The sequence below is a fragment of the Gymnoscopelus braueri genome, assembly GCF_963280865.1.
Source record: "Gymnoscopelus braueri genome assembly, chromosome: 7".
Classification (NCBI taxonomy): Eukaryota; Metazoa; Chordata; class Actinopteri; order Myctophiformes; family Myctophidae; genus Gymnoscopelus; species Gymnoscopelus braueri.
In genome coordinates, this window is record NC_137608.1 from 4,939,552 (window position 1) to 4,961,749 (window position 22,198).

Consider the following 22,198-nt stretch of genomic DNA (forward strand, 5'->3'; position numbering starts at 1 on the left):
CTGTGATGATGCGTCATCACATTGTCAGCTTGTAGATCAGGTATTTCCGGGTGCGCAACACCGGCGTGCAACAGAGCATACTTCAGGCACACACACACACACACACACACACACACACACACACACACACACACACACACACACACACACACACACACACACACACACACGAAACGGGTGTGAACTGTGAAAACTAAAGCCAAGAGAATGCTGATGAAGCGACACGTTTTTGTTACTTATTGTAGATCATTCGCTCTCAAAGTGGGGTCCGGGGACCCCCAGGGGTCCTTGGTGGGGTACCAGGGGGTCCCCAGGATTTTCTTTTTAAAAATAGCGTCACAATCATTTTAACCACTTTATCCATATTTTATACTTTGGCTATTAAAAAATAGCAGATATATAAGCTCGTAGCGCGGCACTATTTTTGAATAAATCCCTGGCACAAAATATTTTTGAGATAGGGGTCCGCAGCCACATACATATCATTTTGGGGGTCCTTGACATGAAATAGATTGAGAACCACTGTTGTAGATTAGTGGTTCTCAACCTTTTCAGGCCGTGACCCCCCATAATAATCATATTTGAACTGGGGACCCCCCCACCCTGACAAGCACTTGGAAGTGTAGGAGTTGAGAACTTACATTTAGTTTCACTCGGTTCCACAGATAAATATTTTGAAAATAGCCGAGCTTGTAGATCAGCTATTTTTGCCTCTTTCTTATATTCTTTGACAATTTGGCCATTGTTTGACCAGTCTTTATGGTTGTTGATTACTTTTGATGCAGTAATGGTCTTTTTTTTCCATTTCATTTTTGGTATTAAAAATGTCTTAAAAATCGTCACTTTACTGTCATCTGTGGACCCCCCCCCCCCCACAAGATTATGGGGGGTCCTGACCCGCAGGTTGAGAACCACTGTTGTAGATGACACTGTAATGATGTATGCCGGTGTTCCCCACAGGTTGTTACAGGTACTGCATATATCACTTCACTCAGTCAATGAGACAAATTGAATCTAATATATAAGCTAAACAATAAATATGTTTCCAGCATAAAGACCTTCCACAGTTTGTCATGGTTTTGAAGTTTTTATGTTAAGACCTCCATTACCATAACACCAGGTTCTCAAACTTTGTCATGTCAAGGACCCCCAAATGAATATGCATTTGTCTGTGGACAGTGGACACCCATCTGAAAAAGATTCTGTGCCAGGGACCCCCATACAAGATCTGTGTTGTTAAAGGTTTCATGACATTCAGTTTTACCACACATTAAAAGTCTTTGTCATGGTCCTTCGAACGTGTATAAAAAGTTTTAACAAAAAAATCCACTCCAGTGATCCATGGCAGGTGTTTTTCTCTCACATTTCTAAAGCCTTTTCAACTGCAATGAATCGCGACACGTTGTGAGCTTGAAGATCGTCTATTTTCAAATAGCCAATGTAATAGGGTTGAAGTGGTTAAACAGATTTTGATGCTATATTAACAAATTTGTCTGGGGACCTCCTGGAACCCCCCTCAAGGACCCCTGGAGGTCCCCGGACCTACAATAGTAACACAACCGCTACAGCAGTGTCAGTCAGTGGTCATACGATAAACCAACGAGCCAATTACAAACGTGACGTCCATCCGGGTTATGGGATCTATAAACTCCCATTCAAACATCCGGCTGTGGAAACTAATTGCTGACAGATCCAATAAGTGTAAACAAATCATAAAAGCATAAAGTGTGTGCACGGGATCATCCTGTCTCTCTCTGCTGGGTGATGTGAACTGAGGACAGACACAGTCTCGTGTTTGTTTGCGCTGGTGTAAAGTAATTAAGTACATTTACTCAAGTACTGTATTTTGAGGTATTTGTACTTATTATTCCAATTTTCAGTACTTTTACTTCTACTCCACAACATCTCAGAGGCAATTTTGGTACGTTTACTCCACTATAATTATTTAAATTATTTAACCATTATGACATTTTACTTGACCATTAACTGTCATTCAAATAAACTGCGATTATCGATTGAATTGTGTTTCTGACTCGTTGAACATCACTGGAGCATTATGAATAGAAATTACATTTATGTTTGGCTTTTAGGCTTCGTAAACAAAAGTTGCACAGGGCAGATACTGTATGACGAATAACGGTATTTAATTACTTATACTTTAAAATAAATATTAATAGTGGAAATAGTAGATTTCCACTATTTTAGAAATGTTGTAAAACTAGAGGTCAGGGCGCCCTACGGGCTAGCCCCCTAGCCAACAAAATCGTGGGATACAAATGAAAACATTGCGAACCCCTTTCAAAGAGCCGTTGTAAAGACTGGCTCATTTATGGCTCATGTGTATATTATATATATTTTAAAAATATATTTAAATATGTATGTAGTCATATGTCATAATAGTATGTATATTTATATTGTAGATATAATGTATATGTTAAATATGTGTTATGTACTGTAATACAGCATATGACATTATGATATAATAATGTATTATTATATTTAATAATATATAACATCATTAATACATATATATATATATATATAAATAGCCATATAATAGCCATATTCATATGCATATTATTTATATAGATCCGCCGTCTTTCTCCCTCTGTCTAACCACCACCAACGCTCCTGATTTTGTGTATAGAGGGGCGGGTGTATAGAGGCGCAGAGAGACTGCGCCTGATCCCGTTGGTTCACCGATCTGTCCGTCAACCCCCGCCCCGTTAACACAACATTACGAGCGACGCCCACTGCACTCTGGTTGGTTGGGGAAATGAAACACTTCCTATACCGGGTACACCGACGCGTTCCTCCAGGCTTTTATTTTTTAGCAAAACTAAACAATAAAATTCTGGAGATCGAGGCTATGTTGTTAGTGACATTGATTTGTTGTTGTGTTTAGTGCGAAACAATGACACGGGGAAATTATGGCTTTTCATCTTTCCAATGTATTATAGGATATATGATTTTTTTTAAATATATGAACATTTTAATGGAAAATATATGAATTATTTTGGAAAATATATGAATTTCTTTGGAACATGATTTTTTGGGGAAATATATTAATCTATTGAGAAAATATAAGGTTTTTTTTTACATGGAAATGATTATGACCATTATGCAAAAAATAATTGTGATTATCTCTAATAATTGTGTAATAACTGTGACCTAGTTGCAGTCAGGGAAACACCAAGCTGCCATGTCAGCCTACAGTATGTCCTATATTTTGTGTGTGTTTGTGTGTGGCAGCAGTGTTCATTTGTGTTCAGTGTTCGTTTGAAAACGAAACAGAAATTAAGCTATGATGACTAAAAACGATGACAAAATATACTGACCATTTCGTCAAACAAATGAAAATGACGAAAATGTTATGAAGGGACTAGTGGAGAAGAGATCCAGGAGACCTAAGACAAGTCATTTCATGCTTGGTTTCGCTCAGTTGTCACGCTCTGAAAATAGCAGTTCTACAAGCTCACAACGCAGTGTTGCGAGCTTGTAGATCGACTATTTCCATCACACAGCTATTTAGTCAACTAAAACTGAAATTTTGTTGAAATTTTGTTTCTTGAGAGCGCAAAATGGACCAAATGGATTTGGTTTCATTTTAAGCTCTCAAGAGTTAAATTATCTTTAAACATCTGCATTACTTAATTAAAGAACTGTTATTGTGATCAACGTTTGCCTGTTATCTCTCCTATGGTAGAGGAAAGCCAAGCGGCCCAGGCCCTGTCATTGTCAAAGGATGTGTGACAGCGGCAGCATAAAAACCTCATACAACAAAACTGTTGTAGACTGTCTAGAGACGGATCCATTTCCTGTCACTTACTGCCTCTCTGACCTACATACCTACAGTGGTGTAAAGTAACTAAGTACATGTATTCAAGTACTTTACTTGAGTATTTCCAATTTCCAATAATTGTACTTCTACTCCACTCCATCTCAGAGGAAAATATTGTACTTTCACTCCACTACAATTATTTGAAAACTTTGGTTACTAGTTACTTTGTAGATTTTGATTATCGTTACAAAACAAACATTAACCACTTCAGCTCTATATCCCCCAAACTTGAAATGGGACATTCTGCATAATGAGTACTTTCTACTTTTGGCACTTTAAGTTAGAGCCCGACCGATACATCGGTGGAACCGATACATCGGTCATTTTGGACCCCGATGCTGACATCGGACATCGGTCATTATTTCCCCCGATGTTCCGATGTTTTTTTTTTTTTTTCTTTTTTTCATTTTTCTTTTTCTTTTTTTTTTTTCACTTACATTTTATTAAGTTTTCAAAAACAAAACACATAAAACAAAAAAACAAACAATAGACATCACATATGTTGCCAAACATCATCTTATATAATAATAAAATAAAATAGAATAGAAGGAGGGGCACAGGTGCTGTTCAATGTTAATAAATGATAGTATATGAAAACTGTAATTTTTTTTGTTTAAAAGGTTTTAGCTCGTTCAATTCTTACAACAATCATTCCGATGTTTTTGTCAATAATATTTTCACTGATTGTGCAATTGCTGCGCAGCTGCGGTAAAGGTGTTTATATTTATTTATGTGAAATCCACAAAGATTGCTCGTTTTTCTCAACAATCTCTCAATAATACTGAGAGAGATAATAATAATGATAATAATAAATTGCATTTATATGGCGCTTTTCTAAGTACTCAAACTTACTCAAAGCGCTTTACGACTTATCTACCACTACAATGCCTTCTAGAGAGACCAAGCTCAATTAATTAATAAATGATATGAATGACTCGAGGCGAGGCTCGTTAATTTATGGATCATGATGCAACTGTTAGGTATATATTTGTATGGGCAATTGGGCATAGGCTACTACAATCTTCTAAGCTACTTGTATATCGCTAAAGAAATATATATTAACGTCTGTCTGAGTGAGACGTTAACATCTCCACGCTGTTTCTGAGCGGAGGAGTGCGGCTTGGCAGACGCACGGTGAATACCAAAACTCTCGCCCCAAAACACAGTCGCCCTAAAACACAATCGCCCCGGGGAAAATCCCGCGGTATTCACAAACGTAACTTCAGTAAACTATGCCTAAACCTACCTAACCTTATTTCTAAACGTAACCACAGTAAAACTATGTTCTAACCTTATCATCAAACAAATGCAAGAACCGTCGGTCCGCGAAAAAGAATGGGGGTTCGCGTGATTTGGGGCGAGTTTCATTTACTTTCACTTTTCATCAGACGCGGACAAGATGGTCAGTCAGATGAAGCCTAGGGATTCCTCTTACAACTTTGTAAAGCATTACCCTTACCGTGGGCCGTTCATTTTGCATAACTAAAATACAAGGACACAGTTTTGTTGTGCTCAAAGCCTCAAGCCTGTGTGACTCGACGCAAGTTGTACAATCCCATAGTTTAGAATGGATCCTATAGTCCGAAGGGACAGTTGTGGGTTTTATTGGTTGTTGTTGGTTGTCAGGGCGATTTCACAACCAATCGATGGACGGGCTCTGCATGAGCACGTCTGTTGCAGGATGCGGTGACAGCGTCATGTCAATGTAATATGAAAACTAAATTAATTGACCAAAACCAAATCCTAAATTTAGAAGTGCACTACACTCCTTTATATCATTATGTATGAAAATGTTTTGAAAATAGTAGATCTACAAGCTCACAAAGCACTGCATAGCAACATGTTGTGACTTGTGAGCTTGTAGATCTGCTATTTTCAATTAGCCAGTGGTGGAAAAAGTACTAAAATGTTTTACTTAAGTAAAAGTATCAATACTGCAATATAGAAATACTCTGTTACGAGTAAAAGTCTGAAATTCAAAATGTACTTGAGTAAAAGTATTGGCATCAAATTTCAATCAATTTCAAGTTCTCAAATGTATAAAGATCTTTTGAAAATAGCAGATCTACAAGCTTGCAGATCAGCTAATTTCAAATGGCCCTATATAGGGCTGAAGTGGTTAATGTATGTTTTGTAATAATAATCAAAATATTCAAAGTAACTAATAACTAAGGTTTTCAAATACTTGTAGTGGAGTAAAAGTATAATATTTGCCTCTGAGATGTAGTGGAGTAGAAGTAAAAGTATTGGAAATTGGAAATACTCAAGTGAAGTACAAATACCTCAAAATTGTACTAAGTACAGTAATTTAGTAAATGTACTTAGTTACTTTCCACCACTGCAAATAGCCGAAGTTTAAAAAGGGCTGAAGACTTGTGGTTAATGCATGTTTAGTAATAATATTAATAATTAAAATCTACAAAGTGACTAGTAACTAAAGTTTTCAAATAATTGTATTCATGTTTATTTGTAATAATGTGATTGCATTTTATTTAAATGTTCTCAATCTTGTAGTCTTAACTTTAATGAAAAAATGAAGTTTATACGTTTTTGAAATTTATTTTTTATCATTTTATTTAATTACAAAATATCGGTCAAAAACATCGGCAATCGGTGGTCCAGGACTCTCAAAATCGGTATCGGCATCGGACCCAAAAATCTGGCATCGGTCGGGCTCTACTTTAAGTACATTTTCAATTCCTGACTTTTACTTGTAACAGAGTATTTCTATATTGCAGTATTGATACTTTTACTTAAGTAAAACATGCGAGTACTTTTTCCACCACTGGTACATACATACACACACACTGTGAGGGTTTTTATCACGATAAATTATCCCTACTGAAGACTCACCTTAGCCCGTAGCACGCAATAACACGCATGTTATTTAGACAGATGCCAGGTTCATTTGTAGACCTGGCATCCTATAGTTTGTATAGTTTCAATGTACAGATTATAATTGTTTTCATAGTATACTGTTTAGAGACTGATGATAGGTTCTTGGTTTACCTATGATCCTAGATTACTGTCTCTAATATGCATTTGATGTATGACCTTGTGTTTACCTTGCTTACCTTAAAGGGGAATACCACTCATTTTCAACATTCAACTATGTCATTTATATACAGTACCTTAGAGCTGTTGTGTGGAGAAAAAAAAAAGGCCCTCCCCTTCTGTGTTGCCTAGAACAGGAGTATTGATTGTTGGGGTCATGTGATCAGTGACATACGGAAAGTGTACTCTTTGGCCTCTGAAAATGCTCTCTAACGAGTCTTAACTTTATATTCAAGTCACACTGTTTCAGCTGGAAGTGAATTTCACGATTCTAGTGAATGCAGCAGCCTAGAGGGCGGGCCAAAGAGTACACCTTCCGTATGTCACTGATCACATGACCCCTACAATCAATACTCCAGTTCTAGGCAACATAGAAGGGGGGGGGTCTTATTTCCACACAACAGTTCTAAGGTATATAAATGACAGTTCAATGTTGAAAATTAGTGGTATTCCACTTTAAGTCCCAATGGATTAAGACAAAGAGCGTCTGCTAAATGCCTGAATTCTACACCATATATGGGCAACTGGCAGCCCGGGGGCCACATGCGGCCCTCACCTTCACTTAATGCGGCCCGCAGGTTATATGACATTCATTTTCACTTTTTTTATTTTTAATGTTTTTTGGGGGGTTTTATGACCTCAATTAGACCCCAAAAAACTGAACTTTGAACATTCAGTGGATTTTCTGTGGTCTGGGGTTTTCTGAATAATTAGGCTGAAAAGTAATCTGTGATTGGCCCCTTGACTTTGAGGTCACAGTCGATTAATCCCTCCCCTCCCCTATCCATTCCTTTGGGGGGGGGGGGGGGGCGGAGCCGAGGCGATGATTGACAGTCAAAATCCCTCAACAGCGACACCCGCAGGCAAAGATTTCTTTTTTCATTAGAGTTGAAAAGGCTTTAGAAATCAGAGAGAAAAAATCCTGCCATGGATCACTGGAGTGGATTTTTCAGTTAAAACTTTTAATACACGTTTGAAGGACCATGATAAATACTTTTAATGTGTTGTAAAACTGAATGTCATGAAACCTTTAACTCTTTGACTGCCAGAGTATTTTCATAAAGTACTCCCCCAGTGCCAGCGATTTTCGTGTTTTTTTATTTTGTAATTTTTCATTCAAATAAATTGTCTGAGTGCGGTTTTAAACACATACGACAAATCTGCCACTAGAGAGCAGCAAATGACAGCTTGATGGAAGGGGGAGAAGGGAGGGGAGAGCTATTGCTAGGGATAGAACGCACCCGTTATACAGTCAATACCACCTTTTACCATCAGGACGACGGTACACAGTGCCAATGTTGCAGGCTAGGGCTTCAAGATCATTTGTCCCTACAAGTATAGGACTCCTGAACAAACAGGCCCCATCTCAGTTCTGTGCATAAAATGTAATGTGATGCCTCTTGAACCATGACTGGTGGCCTTGTCTAGCTTGTATGTATTTTGTAATTATGTTATGTGTTTGTGATTTTTTGTATCCTGATGACTGCTTGGCACAAAATGAATTTCCGCAAGGACAAATAAAGTATCTATCTATCTATCACACCCAGTCAAACAGTCAAATACGTCAAACCGGATGTGACGTGTTCTCAGATTCTCCGATCGGCCAAAATTACGATGTGATACACGACGGCGATGACTGTTCGTCACCCAGACTATAGATTATAGAAGTGGACCTCTCCGTTCGTTTTTTATACCGTGTGAAATTTCCCTATTCTGGCCGAAAATGACCGGGGAAAAAAAATGAAAACCGGAAACGGAATCTGCGTAATAAAACCGGATGCAGGTGTGGGTGAAGTAAGTGGAACTCGAAACCTAGAATGAAAAATAAGCAGAATAGCGCGATCAGAGATTAAACAATGAACGCTCGTCCAACGCGTCGACGGCCAACTGGACAAACTAGCAATTGACGCGTTATTGAGTCAACCGCAGTCAAAGAGTCAATATCGTAATACTGATATATTATTGATTTCAGCTGTTCCAATTCCAAACATGCAAACATGACCCGCTTTAATTACTTCAGTCTATATTATTAGTTTAAAAGAAAGGATCCAGATCCATCTTGGACCAGACTGATCTACAAGCTCACAACGCCTTGTGGCTATTTTTGGCTAAAGTTGTCCTTAGAATAATGCTTAGAATAATGCTAGGGTTCAAGTGGTTAATGTTAAAAAACAATTATCCTATCACACAGAGATTTGGCGGACCCCTGTATCAACTCTGAGGACCCCCTAGGGGTCCCGGACCCCCTGTTGAAGACCCCTACGGTAGGCGACAGCAGCAGTAGCTGCCCTGGAGACAGGGGGGGTTGGCGGTGCGACGCCGGTGGCCGTGGATTTTGCTGCATGCCTTTCCCCCACTGTGCCTCTCCGCTCCCACACTCACGAGAGTGTGGGACGGGAGGAGGGGTGTGATACTGGTGGCCCCAGAGTAGGATCACCAGCCCCACACTCACATCACGACTCCACCTCCAAGATGTCCAATCTCCAAGCATACAATGACAAGTTCATTCATTGCAATGACACCTGCGCAAATCAGCATTTTGGAATGCTTGGCAACAGTTTGTGTTGTGTGTGACATCAGACCAGAAATCCGCTCAACATGTGCTATATAAGAACAGCATATCAAAGAGAAATTGTTACTTCAGATATAATCTATTGAAGTGGTCTGAGTAAAAGAGGACAGGGATAAAAGAGTTGGATAACTAAAAGACTGAGGCGTTTGAAAGAGACTATATGAGGGTAAATCTTCCTGAACCATAAAAGCCAATAGACTTCAAATTTGTCTGTGTCCAAGACAAACAGTGTAGTCAAGAACAATATACTGAGACAGCCCAAGTAAAAAGACATATATAGAGGAGAGGTAGACAAGTGAGCGAAGAGAAGATGAGGGAAAATCTCCAAGCCAGAAGAGAACACATAATTCCATCCACATCACAGTCCAAGGATTTCAGCAGCTTTGACGAAGAACCAGCAAACGTTTCAAGTGCTTTGAAGACACACCAGCGTGTCCAAACTGGAGAAAGGCCTTTCCACTGCAAACAGTGTGACAATAGTTCACGACAATACACACACACTTCATACACACTACAAACTGATGCCCTCAGGCCGTCGTTACAGAGCTTCGAAACTCTCAAAAAGGGGCTCAGATAGCTTTGTACCTACCTCCATCAGACTGCTGAACATCTAGGTCTGGTGGAGCCCCCCCCCCCTCCCTCCCTCCCTCAAACACGTTGGACTATTCCACCTGATGGACGCTAGTAGTGTACACGCTAACACATGGGTTGCAATATAATATATAATTTTTTATCATGCTTTTAAGTTTTATCATGCTTTTAAGTAGTAGTTTTAATTAAATGAACTTTGTGCCTTTTATAGTGACATAGGTATATATGTATTGACTATATGTATGTTTGTCTTTTAACCACTGCACAAACGAAGTTCCGAAAGGAAAATAAAGTTGTTTGAATTGAATTGAAGAGCTTCAAACAGTTGGGTCATCTGAAGGCACACCAGCGTATCCACACTGGAGAAAAACCTCTCATCTGTAAACAGTGCGGCCAGAGTTTCGGTGAGTTATATTCTCTCAAAAGACGTCACACCAGCGTATCCACACTGAAGAAAAGCTGTTCTAATGTAAACGGTGTGACAAGAGTTTCAATCGTTCAGGTTCTCTCCAAAGACACCAGCCAATCCACACCGGAGAAAAGCCTTTCCACTGTAAACAGTGTGACACGAGTTTCAGTGAGGTAACTTCTTGCCTAAGAAGTTACCTCACTGAAACTCGTGGGTCATCTGAAGGCACACCAGCGTATCCACACTGGAGAAAAGCCTTTCCACTGTAAAGAGTGCGACAAGAGTTTCAGTGTGGCATGTTCTTTGAAGAGACACCAGCGTGCCCAAACGGGTGAAAAACCTTTCCACTGTAAACAATGTGACAAGAGTTTCAGTCAGTCAAGTCATCTGGAGATACACCAGCGTATTCACACTGGTGAAAAACCTTACTACTGTAAACAGTGTAAAAAGAGTTTCAGTCAGTTAAGTAGTCTGGAGAGTCACCAGCGCATCCACACTGGAGAAAAGCCTCTCCACTGCAAACAGTGTGACAAGAGTTTCAACCAGTTGGGTCATCTGAGGGCACACCAGCGTATACACACTGGAGAAAAGCCTTTCCACTGTAAACAGTGTGACAAGAGTTTCAGTGAGTCAGGTTCTTTGAGGAAACACCAGCATATCCACACCGGAGAAAAGCCTTTGCAATGTAAACAGTGTGACAAGAGTTTCAATCGTTTAGGTTCTCTCAAAAGACACCAGCCAATCCACACTGGAGAAAGCCTTTCCACTGTAATCAGTGTGACAAGAGTTTCAATCGTTTAAGTACTCTCCAAAGACACCAGCCAATCCACACTGGAGAAAAGCCTTTTCACTGTAAACAGTGTGACTCGAGTTTCAGTGAGTTAAGTTCTTTGGCAAGACACCAGCGTGTCCGCACTGGAGAAAGACCTTTCATCTGCAAACAGTGTGACAAGAGTTTCAGTGTGTTGGGTCATCTGAAGGCACACCAGCGTATACACACCGGAGAAAAGCCTTTCCACAGTAAACAGTGTGACAAGAGTTTCAGCGAGTCAGGTTCTTTGACAAAGCACCAGCGTATCCACACCGGTGAAAACCCTTACTACTGTAAACAGTGTAAAAAGAGTTTCAGTCAGTTAAGTAATCTGAAGACACACCAGTGTCACCACTAGAGAAAAACCTTACATCTGTAAACAGTGTGACTAGAGTTACAATAAGTTTGGTAAACGACAATCTGGGAAACCATAGTCAAAAAAAGGGGGAAAAAACAGCGCCCTCTGCCTTTTTTTTCTCCTTTAAATTTGACTCTGAAGGGCACCTCCCAATAGAATGTGGATAACAGGATGTTGGCCGTTAGGTCCGCCCTCCACTTCCGGTCCATATGTCTTTGTTTACATTCCTAACATTCTTAACTAGACACGTTGTAAAAAAATATATAATGTATATATATATATATATTTTTTTTTAAGAGACGTCAAAAGACGTCATTGGCGGTGTGGGCTAAAAAAAAACAGCCGTCAAAAGACGTCATTGGCAGGGAATGAGTTAAGCTGTATTTCCTGAATGAAAGTGAAATTAAGTTATTATCTTACTACTATATTTGTTATTATTATTAAGTGGATTTTTGAGTGGTGCCAACCACTCCTACATTTGACTGTGTGTGTGTGTGTGTGTCCGTCCGTCCGTCTGTAAGTTTGAGCACGGCCTCAACAGCTGCAGTTGATTGCAACACAAGGATGCAACCAGTTACACTCATTCAAAGGCACCACTCTCTTCACACTGGGTGCGATTCTTTTTTTAAAATATGAGCACATTGATTCATTTATTTTTTACTAAACCCCAAAATAGTAGCCTGTAGTTCTTAACTGTAACTCCCAAGTATGCATTTATTATGAACCACATCCAAGTCGATACTGTCTGGCACTGTGAACTCCACCTGAAATTTCGGAATTTCTGCAGTAACTGCAGCAATTCCCCGTCGCGGCCTTACCACTCGATCCGGAGGAGGCCTCGAGTACCCCGGCGGGGACCACGTCAAGGCCGCTTCGTGCTCCATCCCCGGCCCTGAGTTGGGATTGCACGATGGAAGCGGCGGAGCCGCTGAACGAGAAAGACATGCTGCAACGTGCCTTCGACCCATACGAGGCCATGGACGAATACGAAGGAGGCATCCAAGCCTCCTATGGCAGGAACTCCATTCCATCCACACAGCAGTCAAGCACCGCGAATCCGCTCACAGCGGCTGAGCCCGGCCTAGAGCTCGACGAGGCTAGCATGCACAAGCTACTTCACCGAGTGGCGGACCGCACGGGCGTGGTGTGGCCCCGTCCAGAAGAAATGGTCGCACCGCAGGCCTCCCTCCTCGACGGCATAGGAGGAGCCAGGGCGAGTGACAAAGGACCTTATTCCCCTTACGCTTGTCACCTTGGAGGCCCTCCACAAGTCATGGAAGAAGCCGTATTCCTCACCCATCCTGCCGCTTAAAGGCCTCGAATGCCTGAAGGAGCAGGAAGAGGGGCTGAGTAATATCCCACGGATGGATATGGCCATGGCGGCCCACCTCGTACCTTCGCCTTTGGGCTCCGTAAGCCTAACTTGTGGCACAAATTTCTCATCCAAAGAGGATAGAAACTTCTCTGCCCTCAACAGAAAGGCCTACACGGTCCTGTGCGTGTATCCTGAATTCTTCCGTGCACCTGAGGGCATCTACCATGCAGCTCTTTAAGGCCGCAAAGGACAAACCTGCGCAGGAGCAGATGCAGGAGCTACGCCGTCTGAGCAACGAGTCCCTACATCGCACTGCAGGGGCCCTGACCGCCATCGGCCGGTCCATGGCGTTCCTCGTCACCACAGAGAGAGCGAGATGGCTGGACCTCTCCCGCCTCTCCGAGGCAGAAAGGATCGGCGTCTTCAGCCCGTGAAACAGGAGGGTCTTTTCGGGGACGCCATCGCCATCCTGACGGCCGACTGGAAATCAAAACAGGAGCAGGGAGAGGCCCTAAAAGGCCTCCAACAATCCACGTGTCTACACATCGACGATCCCCGACACCAGCGTACCACAGTACCAGACCGCGGCACTCGATGTCACCTGTCGCACCCACCAGCAGGTCCGGGGGCTACAGAGTAGAGGGTAGCACGGGTCCAAAAAATGGAATCCGAACCGAAACGGACCCGTGGATAATTGGTCCGGTCCGAACGGAACCGAGAAAAAATTACTAAATTACTGGACCCGGTCCGAAACGGACCCATGCTAGGTGGACCCGGCCCGAAAAGGGATCGAGGCAAACTGCACCCGTTCCGAAACAAACCGAGGATAAAAATGTATTAGACCCGGTCTGACCGGGTCTCAGACACATTGGACCCGGAGCTCATTTATTGCTAACATGACACCGTGGCATTCAGATTAATCATGTGTCAGTCAACTCCTCCTCCCCCCCACCGCATCAGAGTTACCACCATTGCCTTATAGTTCAAAAGTATAATGTATTTCATTTTGATAGCTTTAAACATTTCGCAGATGCTTGTCTCATTTTTAAGGTTTTAAATGGGCTTGCACCTCCACCACTAAAACAGTTCATAGAGCGAAGAGAAAGTGGTGACAGAACAACAAGGGCAACTACCAGAGGGGACTGTGAAGTACCATTCAGACTAGAGATGCACCGATTGAAAAATCCTTGGCCGATACCGATTACCGTTTTTTTTTAAGTCTGACCTGCCGATAACGGTTTTACTGATACCGATTTACTAAAGAACTAACTAGCATTTGTTCAGGCCGAGTACAAGTACTTAATTTTGTGTATTTGCCAATATAGAGTACCAATAAGATTAAACCAGGAAAAGAACACTTATGCCATATCATAATAGTACAATATCCACAATCACAGACGATATCCAGTCTAATATCATGATATGGCTATAATTATTTTGACTAAAAGCAAAAAGTAAATAAATAAGGCTTTCCCATTCAGACAAATAGCATCTATGTCTGCATTTAATTGTTTTCAAGGTAAGAAATGTACCTTATGTCACTAGTCATGGGGTCTTCAACAGGGGGTCCGGGACCCCTAGGGGGTCCTCAGAGTTACTACAGGGGGGCCACCAAATCTTTGTGTGATGATATTTTTTTACATTAACTACTAGCATCCCATTTTTGAGGAGGACTTAGGCCAAAAATAGCAGATCTACAAGCTCATGAGCTTGTAGATCTGCTATTTTTGGCAAAGAGGTATATAGGTGTAGAGGGGGAAAAAGAGCAGATCAAGTTAAAAAGAAATAGTTTAATCTGCAGCACAATTTTATACAATATAGAGGGGGTCCCTGATTCATCTCTCTCAGCTAGGGGGTCCTTGGCCTGAAAATGTTGAAGACCCCTGCTCTAGTCTAGTCTAGTATCTTGCCGTTCAATGATATCAAAGGCAAAATATTACCATATGCCAATGTTTTGGCTTGTTTTAACCTCTGGGACTTACGTTACACTACTCTCTGTTGCTCAGTGGACTTTGTTAAACTTTCGGACGAGTCTTAACGAGCTTTAATAGGCTACAGCTGGATAGATGACAAGACGTCTGTAGGCACATGAATTAAACCAGCGGTGCACTGTGGATGGATGATGATCACAACGTCTTTTTGAGTTGTTGTTGGGGATGATTATAGGCAGTTTTTTTTTTGTAGCCTGCATCAGCTTTTACAATGCTGTTGTCTGTCACTGAAAGTGAAACTAACTTCAACTGCATGGACCGTCTGAGCAGCCTGGTAACGCACTTACTGCCTTTAAACTCTCAGTGATGGACCGACCGACAGCCACGGCATTGAGGCTATAACTGCGCGTGGAATATATAATATATTCCATAATATATATATTCGATATATCCTTATATTTCAAAGGTAATCAGCACCATCTGTAGGCTGTCACTTCTTGCTAATCTCTAATCTCTAATTCAGACAAGAGTGTGTTTGGTGAAACAGTCTTCTCTGTTAGAGCCTCCCATCACTGGAATAGTCTCCCTACTGAAGTAAGAGAGACCATCAATTATCTAACCTTCAAATTCAACCTTAAGCTAACCAAATTTGTAATCATGGGTAATTATCAGCTCAACTAATCACTGGTGTCTCTTCTCATATTTTACTGTAATAGTTTTGTCTTCTGTACTATGTCTTGCCTTGTACTGTTGATGATGATGTCTGTTTTTGTATGGATAACTATACTACCATTTTTAACAGCCTGCTCAGGGACTACAGATGAAAACTAGCCAACTCTGGCTAACTCTGGCTCATTTACGTGGATGTGAAAAACTGACATGTTGATTAATGTGCACTGTCCCAAATCAATCAATCAATCAATAAATCAATAAATAAATAGAGTAATCACAGCGGCGTCGCATGCGTTCTGCTGTGTTGCAGACAGAGTGAACATTTCATCGACTTTATACCGTCTGTCCCGGCAGATTATATCCATAAACATGCTCCACAGTCCACACAGACTGAGACGACGTTCCAACTTGCATCTTCCAGGTGTCTTTTTTTCTTTTTTTTTTTGCCTGCTAAAAAACCTCCAGAAGACTCGCCCCAAAACACACTCGCCCCCATTTTCTTGTATTTGTTTTACTGAGGATAAGGTTAGAAATAAGTTTAGGGTTAGGCATAGTTATACTGAGGTTAAGTTTAGGAATAAGGTTAGGTTTTCGCACCGTTTTACTGAGGTTACGTTTAGGAATAAGGTTAGGCTTAGGCATAGTTTACTGAGGTTACGTTTAAGAATACCAGGTGAATATCGCAGGATTTCCCCCGGGGCGACTGTTTTGGGCCGAGTAACAGCAGTGCAGTGCGCAAGAGATTGGCTGCGTATCAATCGGCTGTTCACATTAAACTATGAGAGAACAGGCGATATGGATTTGGGAGCGTAATTACACCGAAGGTTAAAGATATTAAAATAATAATAATAATCTGGTCATCGGGTCCTCACGGCTCCATCCATTTCAAATGGATCCGACCGAGACCCGTGCCATTTGGAACTGATCCGACCCGTGCCCGAGGGACTTGTCAATATTTTGGCCCCGAGCCGGCTCGCGTGGTAGGCCAGGGGTCTTCAACCTTTTCAGGCCAAGGACCCCCTAACAGAGAGATAGATGAAGCAGGTACCCCCACTATATATTACATACAATTGTGTTGCAGATTAAAGCTTTTCATAGATGTTGGATTCACGTTAATGTGTTTGGCCCAGGATTTTGCTCCATGCCTTTCCCCCACTGTCCCTCTCCGCTCCCACACTCACAAGAGTGCGGGACGGGAGGAGGGGTGTGATACTGGTGGCCCCAGAGTAGGATCACCAGCCCCACACACTCACATCACGACTCCACCTCCAAGATGTCCAATCTCCAAGCATACAATAACAAATTCATTCATTGCAATGACGCCTGCGCAAATCAGCAGTTTGGAATGCTTGGCAACAGTTTGTGTTGTGTGTGACATCAGACCAGAAATCCGCTCAACATGCGCTATATAAGAACAGTACATCAAAGAGAAACTGTTACTTCAGACATAATCTATTGAAGTGGTCTGAGTAAAGGAGGACGGGGATAAAAGAGTTGGATAACTAAAAGACTGGGGAGTTTGAAAGAGACTATATGAGGGCAAATCTTCCTGACCGATAAAAGAAAATAGACTTCAAATTTGTCTGTATCCAAGACACACTGTGTAGTCAAGAACAATATACTGAGACAGCCCAAGTAAAAAGACAGATGTATAGAGGAGAGAGAGACAAGTGAGCGAAGAGAAGATGAGGAAAAATCTCCAAGCCAAAAGAGAACATATGAGTCCATCCACATCAAAGTCCAAGGATTGCAGCAGCTTTGACGGAGAACCCGCGGCCGTTCCAAATGCCAGCTCTATAACCAGCCAGAGAAAAGGAGATGGAACTGATGAATCAAGATCTTACCAAGACTTTAACTCAACCAGGAGAAGTAAAGATAGATCTGATGATTTATACAGGAAAGAAAACCACATATGTAAACAGTGTGGTAAGAGTTTCAACCAGTTGGGTCATCTGAAGGCACACCAGCGTATCCACACTGGAGAAAAGCCTTTCCACTGTAAAGAGTGCGACAAGAGTTTCAGTGAGGCAGGTGCTTTGAGGAATCACCAGCGTATCCACACTGGAGAGAAGCCTTTCCACTGTAAACAGTGTGGCAAGAGTTTTAGTATGTCAGGTACTTTGAGGAATCACCAGCGTATCCACACTGGAGAGAAGCCTTTCCACTGTAAACAGTGTGACAAGAGTTTCATTGAGTCAGGTACTTTGAGGAAACACCAGCGCATCCACACCGGAGAGAAGCCTTTCCACTGCAAACAGTGTGGCAAGAGTTTCAGTGAGTTAACTTCTTTGGCAAGACACCAGCGTGTCCACACTGGAGAAAGACCTTTCCACTGCAAACAGTGTGGCAAGAGTTTCAGTGTGTCGGGTCATCTGAAGGCACACCAGCGTATCCACACTGGAGAAAAGCCTTACCACTGTAAACAGTGTAATAAGACTTTCAGTCAGTTAGGTGGCCTAGAGACGCACCATCGTATCCACACTGGAGAAAAGCCTTTCCACTGTAAAGAGTGTGACAAGAGTTTCAGCGTGGCATGTTCTTTGAAGAGACACCAGCGTGTCCACACTGGTGAAAAACCTTTTCACTGTAAACAATGTGACAAGAGTTTCAGTCAGTCAAGTCATCTGGAGATACACCAGCGTATTCACACTGGTGAAAAACCTTACTACTGTAAACAGTGTAAAAAGAGTTTCAGGCAGTTAAGTAGTCTGGAGAGTCACCAGCGTGTCCACACGGGAGAAAAACCTTTCTACTGTAAACAGTGTAAAAAGAGTTTCAGCCATTCAGGTAATCTGAAGACACACCAGTGTCACCACTATAGAAAAACCTTACATCTGTAAACAGCGTGACTCGAGTTACAATAAGTTAGGTAAACGACAATCTAGGAGCCCATAGTAAAAAAAAAGAAAAAAACAGCACCCTTTGCCTTTATTTTCTCCTTTGAATTTGACTCTGGGGGGACCTCCCAATAGAATGTGGATAACAGGATGTTGGCCGTTAGGTCCGCCCTCAGCCCTCCACTTCCGGTCCACATGTCTTTGTTTACATTCCTAACTAAACGCGGTGTAAAAAACATATATAATATATATAATAATTTAAGAGGCGTCAAAAGACGTCATTGGCGGTGTGAGCTCACAAAAAACAGCCGTCAAAACACGTCATTGGCAGGGAATGAGTTAAGCTGCATTTCCTGAATGAAAGTGAAATTAAGTTATTATTAAGTGGATTTTTGAGTGGTGCCAACCACTCCTACATTTGACCGTGTGTGTGTCTGTCCGTCCGTCCGTCCGTATGTTTGAGCACGGCCTCAACAGCTGCAGCTGATTGCAACACAAAGATGCAACCAGTTACACTAATTCAAAGGCACCACTCTCTTCACACTGGGTGTGATTTTTTTTTTATATGAGCACATTGATTCATTTATTTTTTACGAAACCCCAAAATAATATCCTGTAGTTAACTGTAACTCCCAAGTATGCATTTATTGTGGACCACATACAAGTCGATGTTGGACTTGACAGCTGCATACGACACTGTCTGGCACTGTGAACTCCACCTGAAGTTTCGGAGGACAATCCCTGATTGGCATATGGTGAACTTCATCATGGAGATGCTGTCAAACCGCAGCTTCACTCTACAGATCAGTGATGACCAGTGAAGGGGGCAGGGTGGCGCAGTCGGTAGCGCTGTCGCCTCACAGCTAGAGGGTCCTGGGTTCGATTCCCGCCGGGGGCGCTGGGGGCGTGTTCTCTCCTCCGCTTCATCAGTGCCCATACCCTAGCTGGGGTTGGCGAAAGGCCCTTTCTGTGTGGAGTTTGCATGTTCTCCCCGTGTCTCCTAGGGTAGGTACCCTCACAAGAACATGCAGTAATCCTGGTCTCTATACTGCCTCCCCCTGGTCAGCCGGGGCGCCTGATGGAGGGGAAAGGAACTGGTTGGAATAACGTGTTCCTTCCACACGTTACATCCTACCGGGGAAACTACCCCCTGTCAGGTGATAAGAAGCAGTCTGCTAACTCCTCATGTGTCGAAGGAAGCATGAGCTGAGTTCGGGGCTCTCCCAGGCTGGCAGAGGGAGAGTAGCACCCAGGATTACACGCTTAGGCATTGGCACTGCGTGAAAAAATAGGGGTTACAAAAATCATGGGATAAAAATGTTGAGTAAAAAAAAATTTATACAGACCAGTGATGGCCAGCACAGCTGGCTCAGAAGACTGAGGAATGGTATTCCGTAAGGGTCTCCTCAATGCTGTTTAACATCTACATCTATGACCTACCAGATACAACATCTAAAAAATATGGTTATGTGGACGACCTAGCCGTCATGCTGAGATAACCAACATGGAAGGAAAGACCAACATGGTGGCCATAACTGAATGGGTAGAGAGCCCGCCTCAGAAGCAGAGGGTCTCAGGTTCGATTCCCGGCCCTGCCATATTGTCCAGTTGTCCCTATGCAATCAACCAACCCCTGATCTACACTGTCAAACAAAAATCTAAACTGTGTTAGTTTCACTCTGACAGTGTACAAATGGAACCAAATGGACCCGTAGGGTGGGTCCATTTGGAGTTGTAAGGCATGTAAAAGTACATTTGGCTCCTAACAATCAATTTTCTAGCTGGGGATGTAACCCTCTCAAGGACATAGACAGACAGTCAGTGACTGCACAGCATTCAAACTGAAATGATAACACTAATACCACTAATTATAATAGTATGAACTTTTTGTGCTATTTTTAAAAAGTTTTCAGAGTACTTAACCACTCCTGTTCGCTCGACACTAAATATCTTTGCCAAAAAATTGTTCACAAGAGCTTGTAGATCAGCAAGTTTTGCTGAATGTTCACCCCAGCATAGGGACGCTAGAGTTCATGTGGTTTTAAAAAAAAACACAACCAAGCCATTTACACAAGGCAATAATATAATGCACTGGGGGCAAGTAAGGTCAGTCAGGGGGATGCTACCATTTACCCCCCTGAAGACTGTGAATAAAAGAAGCCCATGCTACATCAGTATACTCATAGTAGCATAGACAACCCGAAGTATTACGGTTTGACTCAATAAGACCGGGAAAGCGTCTGTCATTTTAGATTTTAACCACTTTAACCATGATCTAATACTTTGGCTATTCAAAAATATATACACGCAGATATACAAGCTCATGGCGCAGCACTATGAGCTTCTGGGGATTCTACAAATGTCTTCTAAATCCTAACAGTTTTTAGAAAAAAACTTATGCTGCTGCACTGCTGAAGTGGTTCTCAAACGTTTTCATGTCAAGGGCCCCCAAAATGATATGTATTTGTCAGCGGAACCCAATCTAAAAAAGAATTTGTTCCAGGGACCCCCAAAATCAAAGATTTGAGTTAAAAATGTTCGCTTTAAAAAAAATATATATATATATATATATATATATATATATATTCAAGGATTTGAACAAATGTTCACAATTCTTCTTTAAATATCAGATCTACAAAGCTCATAACACGGCAATGAGCTTTTAGATCTGATATTTTTGAATAGCCAAAGTACAAAATAATGGTTTAAGTGGTTACACAGATGCATTCCCTGATTGAATGGGTTAAATACCAATGTATATGTGCACCTACTGTACTAGAGGTTTGGGCCACCGAGGAGACGAGCAGGGAGAGAGGGGGATGACAAGAAGGAGAGAAAGGGGGATGAAGATGATGAGATATTCTAGAAAGACAGGAACTGACCATGTCCTTGTTTATGACTCTTAACAGCTGCTGGGTAGAAGCTCTTCCTCAGCATTGAGCCTCAAACTCTTACCACAAACACTCTGTTTCCAAGGTGTTGCCTTTCTACATCTCTGCATATCTGTCTGTGTGTCTTTATCTCGATATGCCCAAATATGAATGACTGTACATAGGACTGTCATAATATGTCATAGTACTTAACTGGTGTCATAGTACTGACAAAATAAATCTTATTATTAGCACATTTCAGATTATAGATTTTGCTAAAATGGCCATTCAGTTTGAGTAACGTCATTAGCTATTCCATATCGTTGCTGTCCATTTAATTTTTTTGCTCCATTTAATTTTTTTTTCCATAAATCCGTGCTATTGAACACCCTTTACGTCTGCGTGTTGATTAAAACAATATTGAACCAATGAAAAGTATGAAAAAGTGCTTCTGACAAAACCAGCTAACTCCATTAGATCCTCAAACTTTCTACTAAACCAGCTAAGACCACCAAAAGGGGGTGGAGTTAGCTGGTTTTGCTGACTCCAGGCTCCACCCCCTTTTGACCACAAACCTCATTGTGAGCTTTGAGGTCCATTTAGCTGTTCTTATCAATGATGAACAAAACCTACAAAACCTCCTAACTCCACTTTTGGTTTTGGTTTCGTCATTTCCTGAAAAACGAACATTTTGGAGTTAGCTGGTTTCTGCCGGACAGCAGAGATATAATGACGTCATCAAGGAATGACATCACAACATTGTCATCACAGTCAACATAATTGTCCTTTTAAATGTTTTTATTGTATTTTCCAACACAACACCATTCGGCAACGTCTTCCGTAAAATTAGTTGCACCGATTCACAGTGGTGCTGGTGTGTGAAATGTTTCGCTGGACGACACATCTGAAAGGAGAACATTGGCTTTTCTGGCCGGCT

General features: G+C 41.7%; 1 protein-coding gene across 1 annotated transcript in view; it reads right to left on the reverse strand.

Moving 5' to 3' along the window:
• The window catches only part of lnpep (leucyl/cystinyl aminopeptidase), an 80,179-nt gene that overhangs the window by 45,279 nt on the left and 12,702 nt on the right, over positions 1–22,198 (reverse strand). The gene's annotated exons all lie outside the window — the stretch shown is intronic.